Below are 14,678 nucleotides of genomic sequence, written 5' to 3'. Positions count from 1 at the left end.
TTTTTTGTGGTAGCTATAGTTCTTTTTAATGAAGAAATAGTATCGTGTTTGGGTACTCTAGGAAGCAGCTCTTTAAGTATTTGAGTGGTAGGTTTCTGTGAACTAGTGCTAGCTTCTCTATTGTTATCAAGGGCATTCCTAACCTCTATTTCAGTAACATTTGGAGGGTGGTTATGCACCCTTGTGTACAAAACAATTGTTTCTCTAGTTGTTGCACGACCATAACACTTATTTGAATAGTACTTGCTACATTTCCAATTTACTTTTAGTCCACTTTGTTTTTCCTGGGTATAGACATACCCTATATAACATATCAAAAATGTTCCTTTTTGGGATGAGATAAATTAGGCGCCTTCTGTCATTGTGATGTGTTAAATTCTACAGAAAATGTATATAAAAAATTATTAAAATGAATATTGTACATGTGTTTGTCTTAATAAATACACATTGTTATTATTATACTTACAATGTTGATTTTCAGATGCCTTTGAATGGAGATGTCCTGTCTTTGTTGGTTAAATTCTGTTAAGTTGCTGATATTTCTGTTGGAAGAGTAAAACATATTTTTACTTATTTTGTTAAATATGTACATGGGATGGGGTGGGTGTTTGGGATCGAGTTGGGGTTTGATTGGGTGTTTTACATGTTTTTAAAATTCATTTTGCTGAATACTTAATTTATTAATTAGATTATTTTAGAAGCTGATCTGTAATTTTCTGGATGCTTTGAGAATTATCTGTAGAGAAGATATAAATTGAAAAAAAGATATATATTAATTATTAATTATTTGAGTGCGATAAATAGCAGTTTTTGAAGATTAGCATTACTGTTATTTTATAAATGGTTATTTACTTACTTTTTGAATTATGCAATAGATTTTTCTTTAATGAAGTCCTTGCTTCTTGTAGACATCCGGCAGAGTTTCGGCTTCTTTATTCTTTTTTGTTTAAGGTGTAAAATAAGAATACGTTTTTGTTCTTTATATAGTGATTAATTAATTGTTTGGGTAATCTCATTGGTTTATTTTAATATCGTGTGTTTTTCATTGGTTGATCTTTATCGTTTTAATTGTTTTTGTAGTTGTTTTCCATATATGGAAAATGCTAATTAAGAGTCAGTTACTTTTTCATTTTTTTTTTCACAGGTTGAATTATTGAAATGTGTATTTTATTATATGTGATGTTAAATAATGTGTGTATATAATCTAAATATAAAATTGAAATAGTTATTAATAGTATATTTATTATTTAATATTAAAAAATATGTTTTACTATTTTCTAAATTTATGATATTATGGGGTCGATTCCGATCCTGGATTTTTTTTTCCCGTACGACTCGTATCCGTATTTTTTTACGTATGAATCGTACACGTCCCGTACAAACGGCGAAGTACGATTCGTACGTGGAAAATATATACGAGTCGCCTCGGGAAAAGTCTACGAGATGTCCCCGGACAGTTTTACTTACAACTTGTAAAACTGAAGTCCGAGCGCGCAAGTACGATCCGTACTGCCCGTCCGAAAATACAAGCGCATGGAAAAGGCCCCGTACGGAGCGAACTCTGTACGACCCCTACCCCGAGTACACTTGTGCCCGGGGTACGAGTCGTATGGCCCCCACAGCCTCCCACCCCTCCCGCGTACGTCCGCACCGTACACCCCATGCCCCCCGTATGTACGGACAGTACCCCCCACGAGGTGTATGTACGGACCGTACCCCCACCCCTCGTATGTACAGACCGCAACCCCCACCCCCGTATGTACGGACCATACCCCCCACCCCCGTATGTAAGGACCGTACCCCCCACCCCCGTATGTACAGACCGTACCCCCCACCCCCTGTATGTACGGACCGTACCCCCACCCGTGTATGACCGCACCGTACCCAAGGTGTACCCCCACCCGCGTATGTCTGCACCGTACCCCAGTCGTACCCCCCACCCGCATATGTCCGCACCGTACCCCAGGTGAACCCCCCACCCACGTATGTCCACACCGTACCTCAGGCATACCCCCACCCGCGTATGTCCGCACCGTACCCCAGGCATACCCCCACCCACGTATGTCCGCACTGTACCCCAGGCATACCCCAATCCTCGCGTATGGACGGTCCGTACATACGCGAGGATTGGGTACGCCTGGGGTACGATGCGGACATATGTGGGTGGGGGGTATGCCTGGGGTATGGTGCGGACATACGCGGGTGCGGTGCGGACTTATGCAGGTGGGGGGTACGCCTGGGGTACAGTGCGGACATACGCGGGTGGGGGTTACAGTCCATACATACGGAGGATGGGGGGTACAGTCCGTACATTCGGGGGTGGGGGGTACGGTCTGTACATACGGGGGGTGGGGGGTACGGTGCAGACGTACGTGGGGGTGGGGGGTACGGTCCATATATATGCAATGTTGGGGTACGCACCGTACATGATGACACGTACAATGTGGGTGATGGCATGGACGTCGCGTAGCGGGCCCCCTTTTCCTCTTGCATCGCAGCGTACTTAGCTATTCCGGCACTTTTTGGCTCCCATAAAAATATAGCCGTGCGGAGTGCTGTTGGTACGAATCGTACTTGCTGGTCCGTAAAACGCTGCCTGACTCCGTGCGGACGTCATGTACGCGCTGTCCAGGATCGGAATTGTATGTTTTTTTTAGCCGTACAGTGTTTTTTACGATTCGTACGAAAATGGTATTTCTGTACGAATCGTACTTGCTGGTTTGTACGGTGGAATTCCCGGGTACGAGTCGTACGTAGAAAACGCTCCGTACGACCATTTGTATCCGGGTTTTACAGGATCGGAATCGGCACCTTAATGTATTTTATATGCAGTGTATGTTTATTTATTTAAAAACATGTATGGTGTTTCATTTTGTTTGTTTTATCTGTTTCTACGTTGTCTATATTTTAACCAAAACGCTAATATTGCTGTGATCGATAGTGGATGCTGTATAGTTTTAAAGGATGTTCGATATTTTGAATAACAATATTTGTGTAATCGATAATTATGTTTGACGATATTTTGGGGTCGATATTAGTGTATTTTTAAAATTAAATATAGGGTATCGATATTAGTGTCGTCGATATTTTTGTGTCGATAAAAATTTAGGTCGATATTGTGTCTGTCGATATTCAGTCAGTGATTCATCTAGACTGGTGCAGGGTGCCCACTTACATTAGTGGACATCATATACCAAGCCAGCTTCTCACATTGGTGTACAGCGGTTGGGATTCAAGTCTGCATTGTTTTACCTGATAAATCTTTGTGTTGTTTAATTGAAAAAACATCACTAATACTAGGCACATATAATACAAGCTTAGAATAGTAAGTTCTAATTAGGGTTGGGTAAGTCAAGGGTCTAGAACACCCTTTCTCCAACCTCAGAGAGTTTATTTCCCACTAGTTTAGGTAGGTGCAACACCACACCTCACTTAGTATGTCTTCTAAAGGAGTTGCCAGTGGCTCTCTGACAACTAGATACAGTGAGCTTTCGTTCAAAGAACTGAAAACCCTGTGTGCCTCTAGGAGGCTGAAGGTAGGGAAAAGTGCCAACACTCAAAGCCTCTCAGAGGTGGTACTGCCCCAGATGAGCTTGGGCCTGATCAGGCTAAGTTTTTAGGGGCAGGGGATCCTTCCAGAACATATTTGAGTTTGGAGCAGCAAACCTGCCCCTCTCTTGAACCCCTCAGACAGCAAGCTGCTGCTGAGGCCACAGGGAATATCAGTGGATCCCAAAGGATCTACTGGGATGAAGGACTTCTTTACTCAGAGGGTAGAGACCCCAAGCCTGGTGCCACCAGGAGGTTGGTTATACCCCTGAGGTTTAGAGGGTTCCTACTCACCCTTGAACATGATATTCCTCTGGCAGGACACTTAGGGCAAAGCAAGACTTAGGACAGGCTTGTCCCTCACTTTCACTGGCCCCATATGTCTGAGGATGCTAAGGAGTGTTGTCGCTCCTGTGCCACTTGGCAAGCCAGTGGTAAGTCAGGAGGCACTACAATGGCCCCCTTAATTCCTTTGAGAGGGTTGGGATTGATATTATTGGTCTCATAAACCCTCAAACAGCATCTGGGCACAGTTATATTCAACTGGTGGTGGACCATGCCACTAGATACCTAGAAGCGATTCCCCTTCTTACAAACCAATACAGCTCCTGTAGTGGCAAGGTCCCTCTTGGGAATTTTTTACAGAGTGTGCTTCCCTAACGAGGCCTTAACTGACAGAGGTACAAACTTCTGGCCAAGTTATATAACTACAATGTGGAAAGAGTGTGGAGTGAACTACAAATTCACCACACCCTCCCATCCTTAATGCAATGGGCTTGATGAAAGGTTCAACAATACCCTCAAGGGTATGATCATAGGCCTCCCAGAAAAGCTTAGGTGAAAATGGGATGTCCTGCTACATTGCCTACAAAGAGGTTCCTCGGAAGGGGGTTGGCTACAGCCCTTTTGAACTTCTGTTTGGACATCCAGTTAGGAGTCCCTTGTGCCTGGTGAAGGAGGGATGGAAGTTACCTCTCAAACCTCCAAAACAGGACATAGTGGAATGTATACTTGGTCTGCACTCCCGCATGGCTGAGTACATGAAAAAGGTAAGCAAAAACCTGGAGGCCAGCCAAGACCTTCAAAGAGCTTGGCATGACCAAAAGGCTGTCCTGACTGTCTATCAGCCCGGTCAGAAAGTGTGGGTGTTGGAGCCTGTGGTCCCAACAGCTCTCCAGGTCAAATGGAGTTGGCCCCACACTATACTTGAACAAAAGGGTGAGGTCACCTACCTGGTGGACCTTGACACTCCCAGATGTCCACATAGGATACTTCATGTGAACATGCTAAAACCTTTTGTGGACAGGGCTGATATGGGCTTTCTCATGGCAACTGATGAGGGACATTAGGAAGAGAGTGACCCTCTCGCTGATCTCCTCTCTCAGAACCCTCATGATGGATCAGTTGATGGAATGACCTTGGCAGGCAGCCTCACTGATCAACAGCAGATTGATTGCAGGAAGGTCCTCAATCAATACACACATATGTTTTCTCTGACACCAAGTCAAACCACCTGGTGTACACATGAAGTGGACACAGATGAGAGTATACCTGTTAAGAATAACATCTACAATGCAGAGGGTCAGGATCAACCAGTAGCTTTTGTCAGCAGAAGGTTGACCCCAGAGAGAGACGTTGGTCACTTATTGAGAGGGAGGCCTTTGCTGTGGTCGGGGCCCTGAAGAAGTTGAGGCCATACTTGTTTGGAACTCAATTAATTGTTCAGACCATAAGCCCCTTCTTATGGCTTAAACAGATGAAGGGTGAAAATGCCAAACCTTTGAGGTGGTCCATTTCCCTATAGGGGATGGACTATACAGTGAAACATAGACCTGGGAGTAACCATGCCAATGCAGATGGACTAACCAGATATTTTCATTTACAAAATGAAGACTCAGCTGGGCAAGGTTAGTCTCATCTCCTTACATTGGGGGGGGTTATATAGGAAAGTAGGATCTGCTTTTATGGTTACCCCCACTTTCTGCCTAGCACTAAGCTGTGATTGACTAGTCTGACTGGGATCTTGCTAATCTGGATGCCAGCTATCTGCTTTCTCCCTTAAATTGTTACGTTCATCACTTAGGTACATCCCAGATTGGATACTGAGGTACCCTTACCAGTCCCTAGTATATGGTACTAAGGTACCCAGGGTTAAGGTACCCCAGAGGTCCCCATGGGCTGATGCATGCATTATGCCACCCATGGGAGACCATTCAAAATGGAACTACAGGCCTGCCTTTGCAGTCAGTGGAAGCTGGTGCTAGCACCACTTAACTACAGATATTGGTTTCCTATATCTGAGGTCACTTCACTTAAAACCTATAAGTCACCCCTTTAGCAGGCCTTATCAGTCCTAAAGGCAGGGGGCTTAGTTCTAAATGTTAGGGTGCCCCTGCATGTGCAGGACACCCCTACAGCCTAGAGAGTCCTTTCTCCTGTGTTGTAAGTGAAGCAGCCATATACTATAAAGAGGTGCATCGCCTAATTACATGATGACCATTTCAAAACTGGCTGCAACGAATCCTATCATGTTTGGTATCAACCATGTTGGAATCATACACCCCATGGTGTGGGAGGTATGATTTCAAGCATTGAAAGAGCCCCCCGTTAGGCTCTCAGTGCACCTGGTACCAGCCTTCTAGACCTGGACAGCACAAAATGGTTGCTGACGACCAAGGACACGATTCTGCCCTCCTGCTGCTGAGCCAAGCTCAAGCAGGGGAAGGCAGAACAATAGGTGTCCTGTCACAGGGAGGTGTGACCACCCCCTAGACAGTATTTAGTGTATTGGGGCAGGGTGGGTGTGCTTGTCAGCACCACTCAGTCTGCATGAGGGGCACATTTGGTGTCCCCATACATAGTCCAGTTCAAACCAGCTCTGGGAGCCATTGGCTTCTGCTCTGGCACGAAACTGGACAAAGGACATGGGAGTAACCTCCCCCCAAATCAGACACCACTTCTTCTACCGTCTTGGTGCTCTGGACTTTGCTGGACTTCATTTGAGCTCGATATCATCTCCCTTCCAGTCTGCTGCATCATCTATGCCTGTGCACTTTACATGGACCTTCCAAGGACAGTGGGCAACAAAGACACCTGAAGGAATCTCCCTTGAAGTGATGGAGTCACTTCCCTGCATTCGCAGGCCCCGCAACTAATACGACTGGTCTGCTGATCCTGAGCTCCTCCGGTCTCCAAAAGGTTCTGCAACACAGGTGGTGGTTCTCTACAGTTCCCGAGGGCTGCCCTGCCCTCTCACCAAGTTTGAGGCATGCACCGCGTCAACTTGCAGTTGCAAACACTTGTTGGCATCCTTCCAAGAAGATCTTCAGGCTCCAAGTAGCCCCAGCCTCGAGCATCTCCAGAGACCAGTATCTTCAGCCACACCACATCATCATGCATCGTGGCCTGCATCTTTTGGTGAGCTGCTTGAGCTCCTCTTGCGACTCCAGTGCCTCCGGCCTGTGGGTCTATTTGAGGGCCATCGTTTGGGCTCCCCTGATTGATATAGGCCTACCCTGACTCCCCTGCTTGTGGTGAGTCCCTTAGACCTTGATGGTCTCGACATTGCACCTTGTTTGACTTTTGCATGGGTTGCATTTGCCAAGGCTAGGTGGTACTCCCACCTGACGCCGACCCCTCAGCATTCGACATCCAACGTGTCACAGCTCCTGCATGGCTCCTGGTCTTTCTCAGCATCGCATGGTCCTCTCAGCTGCAGAGTCAAGGTCCTCGTCAACTCTCCTGCAACTTCCAACATTGGTGGGCATTCGTCTTCCAGATCTCCTGGTCCCTTCTGAGTGACATAGACTCCGTCCCCTCTGCTTGCAGGTACCTCTCAACTAGAATCCACCTCTTGATTCCACCGGACACTTTCTCCTTCTTCAGCAACGCCACTTTCCTAAAGTCCTCCATTGGGTTCGACTGCGGTTTCTGACAACACTTCACACCTATGCACCCGGCTTCCCTTGTGTAAGTAACATGGGTACTAGGGTATCCACGGGTGGGGTGGCTCTCCAACCTTCTGTCTTCTATGGGGTTTCTTCAGGGTCCACTGGGAAGGGTCCTTAATCTCTAAAAATCCAACGTGACTTACACGTTGAGTTGTACGGAGCACACAGTCATGTTCCAACACTGCACATGGTCTCCCTGGGGTCCCTATCTACTCACCTTGGGTGGTTCCTTGTGTCCCCAGCACTTCTACGTCCTCTTGACCTTGTCTTGACCCAAGTTGTGGTTCTTATACCACTCTCTTACTACTAGGGTCAATTGTGTATTCTGTGCAATTTACTGTATTTCTTTGCAAAGTATTGTGTGCATTGTGTTTATCACTGGGTAGGAAATATCTAAACGTGTTAGAGAGTATTATATAAGAAATACATATTTTTATAAATACCTTGTGTGGTTCTTTCTCACTTAATCTATACTATAAGATTGCATTCTGGTAAAGCAACTGCTTTATAATCCCTCTGGACTAAGCCTGAAGGCTGCTCTCCACAGCTACTACTTAGAGAGCTTTCTAAGGTTGTCTAAGACCTCTTAAATCACCATAAGAGCTATCTGGACTGGTGCAGGGTACCCAGTTACATTGGTAGACATCATATATCAGGCCAGCTTCTCACACTGGGGATCCAGGTTCGAGTCTGGCGAGATGAACAAACATCCTGTGATTCTGGGCAACTCACTTAATCTCCATGTGCCTAAAAAATGAATGTGTCCATCTGTAATGCAACTGGTGCTCATGTAAAGCACTTTGATACCTTAGGGTTGATTTAATGCTATATAAAACTGCAAAAAAAAAGGTGGAATTTCTGCAGTTCTGTCTCCTCATCTAGTCCTGGGAATCAGTCTTTCCCAGAGGGCTCCTTTGGTGCCTTTTGTGCACCAGATCAATGGGTTGTTTGTGTAGCTCTTGGGGAGCACCATGCTGCATCTTCTTAGTATGAGTCTCTCTCGTATGACTGCCTGCTCCTCTCTGACATTTTTAAAGGCTTGAATCTCTCCAGGGTTGCCACCCAAGTCTTTGCTGTGCTTCCACTTGCGCATGTCAGTGAGCCCTGAGATGAGCACAAGATCTTCATCTTCTTTTGTGGTGATGATAATTTGAAGGATCTAGAGCGCGAGAGGTGTGTGGAGCTGACTATGACTTGAAGGTATTCTTCAGCTATGAACGAGTGTCATTTTGTAGATTGCAACGGTTTTCTAGCGAAGTAGTTGGCAAGATTGTGCTCCTTGCCGCCATTGTTGACGATAGTATAGCCATATTCCTTTAGGTGTTTTACCCAACGCTCAATTGTGGGTGACATTTCGGCTTTGGGATTTTCAAATATGGTGAGGAGGGCCTCATTGTCGGTGATGATGGTGAATCATTTTCCATAGAGGAGTATCTGGAAATGCTCCCAGGCCTACACCACTTCAAGATTCTCCTTCTCAGTTTGGGAGTAGGCTTTCTCTGTATTAAAGAGGCTTCTGCTGGCATAGGCAATAACATGGTGCTGGGCCTCCAGAGTGTTGGGCCAAGGTGGCTCAGAGTCCCACCAGTTTAGCATCTACAGTCACCTCTGTGGCCAGTTTAGGATTGAAGTAGGCAATAACAGTGGCCTTTACGACAGAAGCTTTGATTTGCTGAAAATTGTGGTTGCCCTCTGGCGACACTAGAAGTCTACTTTCTGTCTCATGAGGTGACAAAGTGGGGTGCTTATGGTGGCATAGTCTCGTATATACTTGGTGCAGTACCTAGCTGCGCCAAGGAAACAATGGAGCATTTTAACATCTGTTGGTGGGCTTGCAGTGGTGAGAGCAGCAACTTTGTCTGGATCGAACATCATTCTTTCTTCCAAGTACAGCTGCCCAAAGAACTTCAGTTTGGTCTTATGGAACTCGCATTTTTCAGCGTTGAGGGTGAGTCCCACCTCGCTAAATAGGTGGAATGTTTTGTGCAGTGCTACATAGCGTATTTTGTGTGTGTCCCCAAAGATCACTATGTCGTCACTGTTATTGAATGCATTGGGTACTCGACAAATGACATCCTGGAAGATTTCGGCAGCCGATGAGATGCTGAAGTGAAGCCTCTTGTACTGGAAGAGTCCCAGGTGTGTGGAGAAGGTTGGAATGTAATGGCAGCTTTCTTCAAGTTCAATTTGATGATATCCCTTGTTCAGGGTGAGCTTGGAGAAGAGTTTCGCTCCATTGAGCTGGGTGATCATTTCTGCGATGTGTTGGCCCTGGTGACGTTCCTGTTCTATGGCCTTGTTGGGTTGGTGCATGCCAATTCAGATCGGACTTCACCTTTTCTGTCCTTTTTGGGGACTGCAATTATGAGAGAGACCCAGAGAGAGGTGCCTTTGGATGGCTCACTCATGTCTAGTCGAAAGAGGTTGTTATTTTACCTTTTCCACAGCTTCTTGCAGGTAAAATGCAAATCTCCTGTGGCATTGTGCTACTGGGTGAATGCTTTCATTGATGTGGAGATGGATGCGGACATCTTTCAATTTACCCAGGCCACTGAAAAGAGGGGAGTCAGTGAATGATGGCTTGTCTTGTCTCTATGTGGAAGCAGATTGAGATGAGGCCCATCTCGACAGCTCTGGTGAAACTCATGAGGTAGGCCCTGGACACTTTGTCTTGGAGCATATGTATCGGGGCGTTGACGGTATTCTGACCATGAGTTATGGTTGCTTTAAATGAGCTGTGGCGGTGTAGGCATTCGGATGCAGCTCACATACAGACCTTGATGTCTGACTGGGTGAGCTTTGGGATTGGGCTGAGTTCGGTGAAGCAGGTGAATGGTATCTAGTTGATGGATACCCCACTGTCGGTGATGAATGTATTGAATTGCCCATTCATTTTCTGGTAGATGACTCAGCAGTTGCTGGTGGTTTTCTGCAGTTTCACTTGGGGAATTGTTTCATTTTCTAAGTGAACCTCCAAGAGTCCCACACTGGTGACTAGCCACAGGACTCTGGGAACTGGTGCCTGGGACTCTGGAATGTGGAATGTGATGGGAGCTCCCTGCCCCTTGTGACTGACAGTTATTGTGAAGTTCGCGATGCAGTGTGTTGGCATGTCTTCAGCCCAGACATTAATTTTCAGTTGAGTCTCAGCCAGCTGCAGGCGATCACATAGCTTGCTAAGTCATGTCTGCAGATTACATTGACTGACACACCACTATTGAGTATGAAGTCCACATTACGACTACTCACCGTGAGCTTGACAGTGGGTTGCAGGTCCACATGTCTCCAGGTAGACATCATCAGGCAGTATCCATCCTCCTCGCTATCACTGGGTGAGGACGCAGTGGACTGTGAGGAGGGCCAGACAGGCAGCTGCCATCTGGCTGTAGTTGTGACGCACCAAATGTTGTATCACACCTTTTTGTCAGACCTGTGGTGGTGTCCGTTCTCACTGTTTGTCTGTGTTCTGCATCTACTGCGATCAGATGGAGCTGTTTTGCTTAGGCGTGATAGACAGATTTGAAGTGGTTTTCCTTCCCACAGTCATTGCACCCTTGTGCAATGACCGGGCAATTTCCGTTGTGGAGGGACGCCAGGCCACATCTATAGGAGGACTATTGGACGTTTTTGAGGTTTCTGTTGGTTAACAACCTGTTTGTCTCTGTGCACCCGGTGGTTACTCCTTATGACCAGAATGGCCTCTTCAGTGGTTGTGCCCGCTTCCATGGTGGCCACTTGTTATTCAGCGCATTCTTCCCCATGGGCTGCAGCTAGCATTTTGTCGAGGTTTTTGGAAAGCTTCTGATTTGCAGCCAGGATGATCCTGAGGTGCATGGCTTCTTCATTGTTAAATTCATGAAGCAGCAGTTCTTGAGGAGGACTTCTAGGTGCTCTACGAAGTCCTCCATCAATTCTCCGAGATGATGAGGGGCTTTGTTGAATGTGTATCGCTCATGATCCATGTTAGTTACTGGGTGAAACAAAATGATTTTTGAGATTCTAAAGGTAGCGCAATTGAGCATAAAACGCTTTGGGTCCAGTGGCCGCTCTAAAAGATCCCTTGCCACCAGCTGCAGCCGTTGCAGGGAATAGCAGTGGGGCAGTGGGGCCGGGTGGGGGGGATTTAGAGAGACGACCACAAGGGGAAATTAATTATTTATTTAATTTGCCCTAATGGTCGTCTCTCGAAATCCCCCCCACCAGTCCCCACCGCCCTACTGCTCTTACCTGCAGCAACCGCGGCTGCTTGCCACTTGCACATGTTATTCAAACATTGGGACATCAGCTTGAGGAGCGCCCTCTGTTGGTAATTCTATGGCTGATGAAGTAGCCAAATCCGCAGTAGCCACAGTTAAAATAGGAGCAATTACAAGGTCCATGACAAAGATTGATGATGACATTTTGGTGGCTGTTATCGCAACAAGGGAGGGTACATAATTTCCCCAGGGTTTCCCTTCATGTTACACTTATCACTTGACTACTGACAATGTACCTGTGGTAACTATTCTCACGGTTGGTGATCGCTTGATTCCCAATGAGGACCGCAGAATTTCGCTTATTGTGGCTGCACATGAGGGCATGGCTTCTGCTCATGCTGGGTGTCGGCTGCAGTTTCTCTTTACAGCAACGCTATTGGTGGTGTGGTTTATACCAGCAGACTCATAAATATGTGCTTTATTGTGACATTTGTTAACAAATTAAAAGTTATGCTGTATCGCGCCCATCACAGACTCACCTTTACATTTCTAAACATCTGTTTGGATGTACATATCTTGATCATTGGGGTCTTTAGACATCCAATAATGCTTTCAAATACATTTTGGTAGCTGTGGATTCATGCACTAGGTTCCTCTGGGTTTGGCCAACAGCGCTGTGCTGACACACGTACTGTTATAAAAGATTTGCATGTCTTTGTCAGGAATTATGCCTGTAGCGTCTTTTATTCTGAACAAGGTCCTGCTTTTGCCTCTAAGGCATATCGTGATTCGATGAAGTCCATGGGTGTGCAGGTGCATTTCTCATCTCCATATAGGCCTAAGGATAATTCTGTTGTGGAGCGGATGAACTGTGACTTAAAGCAGTCTTTAACAACACTAGGTACAGGCCATGGCAGGTTAACTCATATATATGGGATACAACGGGCACTTAATAATCTCCCTCAAAGATCTCTGGGTGGGCGGACCCCGTACGAAAAGCTCTTTGGCATTAAGATGTTTGTGCCAAACCTTGATAGTTTAGATGTTGTGGTGGCTGCCACAGCATTTGAGGTAGATCACCACTGTGCTGTTACAGGATCTACAAAAGAATCATGACACCCTGGCAAGAACTCATTTGCCATCACCGACGGATACAGCAGTGCTGATTCCGATTTCTGTCTGGCTACCAAAAGAAAGCAATCTGGTACGGGAGAAGTTGACGAACAAGAAAGAATTTGGTCCCATATACCATACTCCAGTCCCAATCCTTGGTCTTAAGGGCACACAAACTGTGATTTTATCTCTACTGTCTACTTCCTGGATGAAAAGATAATCGCTTTATCTCGATTTACCATGTCAAGTTACACCATATGGCCGTTACTCAATAGTGTGCCTAGGAGCATCCCACATCAGGATGTTCTACTTCATCCTCTGAATTCAGTTTTTTCTGATTCACCCCGGCAGCCTCAAGGGGTGACCAAGACTTCCGTTGACCAGTTATCAGTTTTAGCTTCTACATGTTCTACCAAGGTCATTACTTATGCTACCCTGCCTTGGAGTCCCCTGTGGTAGCAATAGACTCAACTTCAACACCTGAACAGCCACCATTATTTCAGCTAAGTGCCAGCGGTTATCACATTGATCAAGATAATTTCTCATCAGACAGTTCTTCATTTTTTTCAGTTGTTTCACCACCACCTGCATGGATTTGTGTCTTCCTCACTTGGTTAAAACACACTTATCTGGTACCACCTTGGAGGTAAATCTGGATTGTTTTTTCAATGGTGTTCCTCTTCATGTGGATTGGATTTGTGACTGTATTTTTTCCTCTTGATAAATTGCCACTATCTCCCTGAACGCACTACTGTGGAACTAGTTGATGGAGCATTTGCACCACATTCATCCTCCCACAAAATGAAAACAGACCAAACCCTGGTTAACATTTCAGCTGTCCCTATTGCTGATGGCATTGTGTGGGATAAAGTGCCATTTGATGTTTATGGTCCTACTAAGACCCTACAAATACCTTATGTCTTCTGTGTATCTTTGGGCGATGTGGTGACTCCCAGTTTATATTCAGATGATTGGAATTGTAATGCTGTAAATTCCTTGCGTTCTGATTTACAATATTACACTTCGTTTGATACTGAAGATTTATATCTAAATACTGCTAATTATAATCTGACTTATTTTTTTACCAACCTTATGGGCATCATTTTCTCCATAGAACTAGCAATTTTCATTATGCACAATGGGAACAGTGCCCTACACCATCTAATGGTCAGTTCTACAACACAACAACGGAAGTATACATACTTCACGGGTTTTAACCTCACGGACCCTGCCTCATATTGCGTACACCATAATCAACCAAATATATGCTTACACAAATTAAGTTAGTATATTCTTCATCCTTTATGGCTGAATTGGCCCTGAAAAGCTATGATTCTTGGAAGGAAAATGTGGAGTTGAAATCTATATGGGGCTCTAAGTCCTGACAAGTGCAGGATACTGAGTCCTTGCACCGTGCATGTCTCATGCCAACTCAAATAATATATCTTAATCAAACAATCCAGAAAACTACTTGTTTGGGATTGGCTACGGTTAAAAATTTGAATGCTCCCACTATTCCCTCCCTGGCCCTTTATGAGACTTGGCAAACAGATACCAACTACACTGCTGATCAACTAAATTGTATGATAAAAAATTGTTCTTTTAATTCATCCATGGTAACTCAACACGGGTGGGTATTGTGGCCTTCAGACACCAATGCTTGTAATTTGCACTTTATGAATAGCACTAGTGGTTTTACATTACATAGACTGGTTCTACACTACCCGAATTCCCCTCAAATTCCAATACAGTTACCACTTATTCTGTTGGTAAATTGGGTCAGCAATGGTTGGTACGTTCAACACTGTCTGTTGTAAAGCAACTTCCAAATTCCAATACAGTTACCACTTATTCTGTTGGTAAACTGTGT

Source organism: Triturus cristatus, chromosome 3_2 (genome assembly GCF_964204655.1).
Source record: "Triturus cristatus chromosome 3_2, aTriCri1.1, whole genome shotgun sequence".
Lineage (NCBI taxonomy): Eukaryota > Metazoa > Chordata > Amphibia > Caudata > Salamandridae > Triturus > Triturus cristatus.
The sequence above is the reverse complement of the archived record's forward strand: the minus strand, read 5'-3'. Positions refer to the sequence as shown.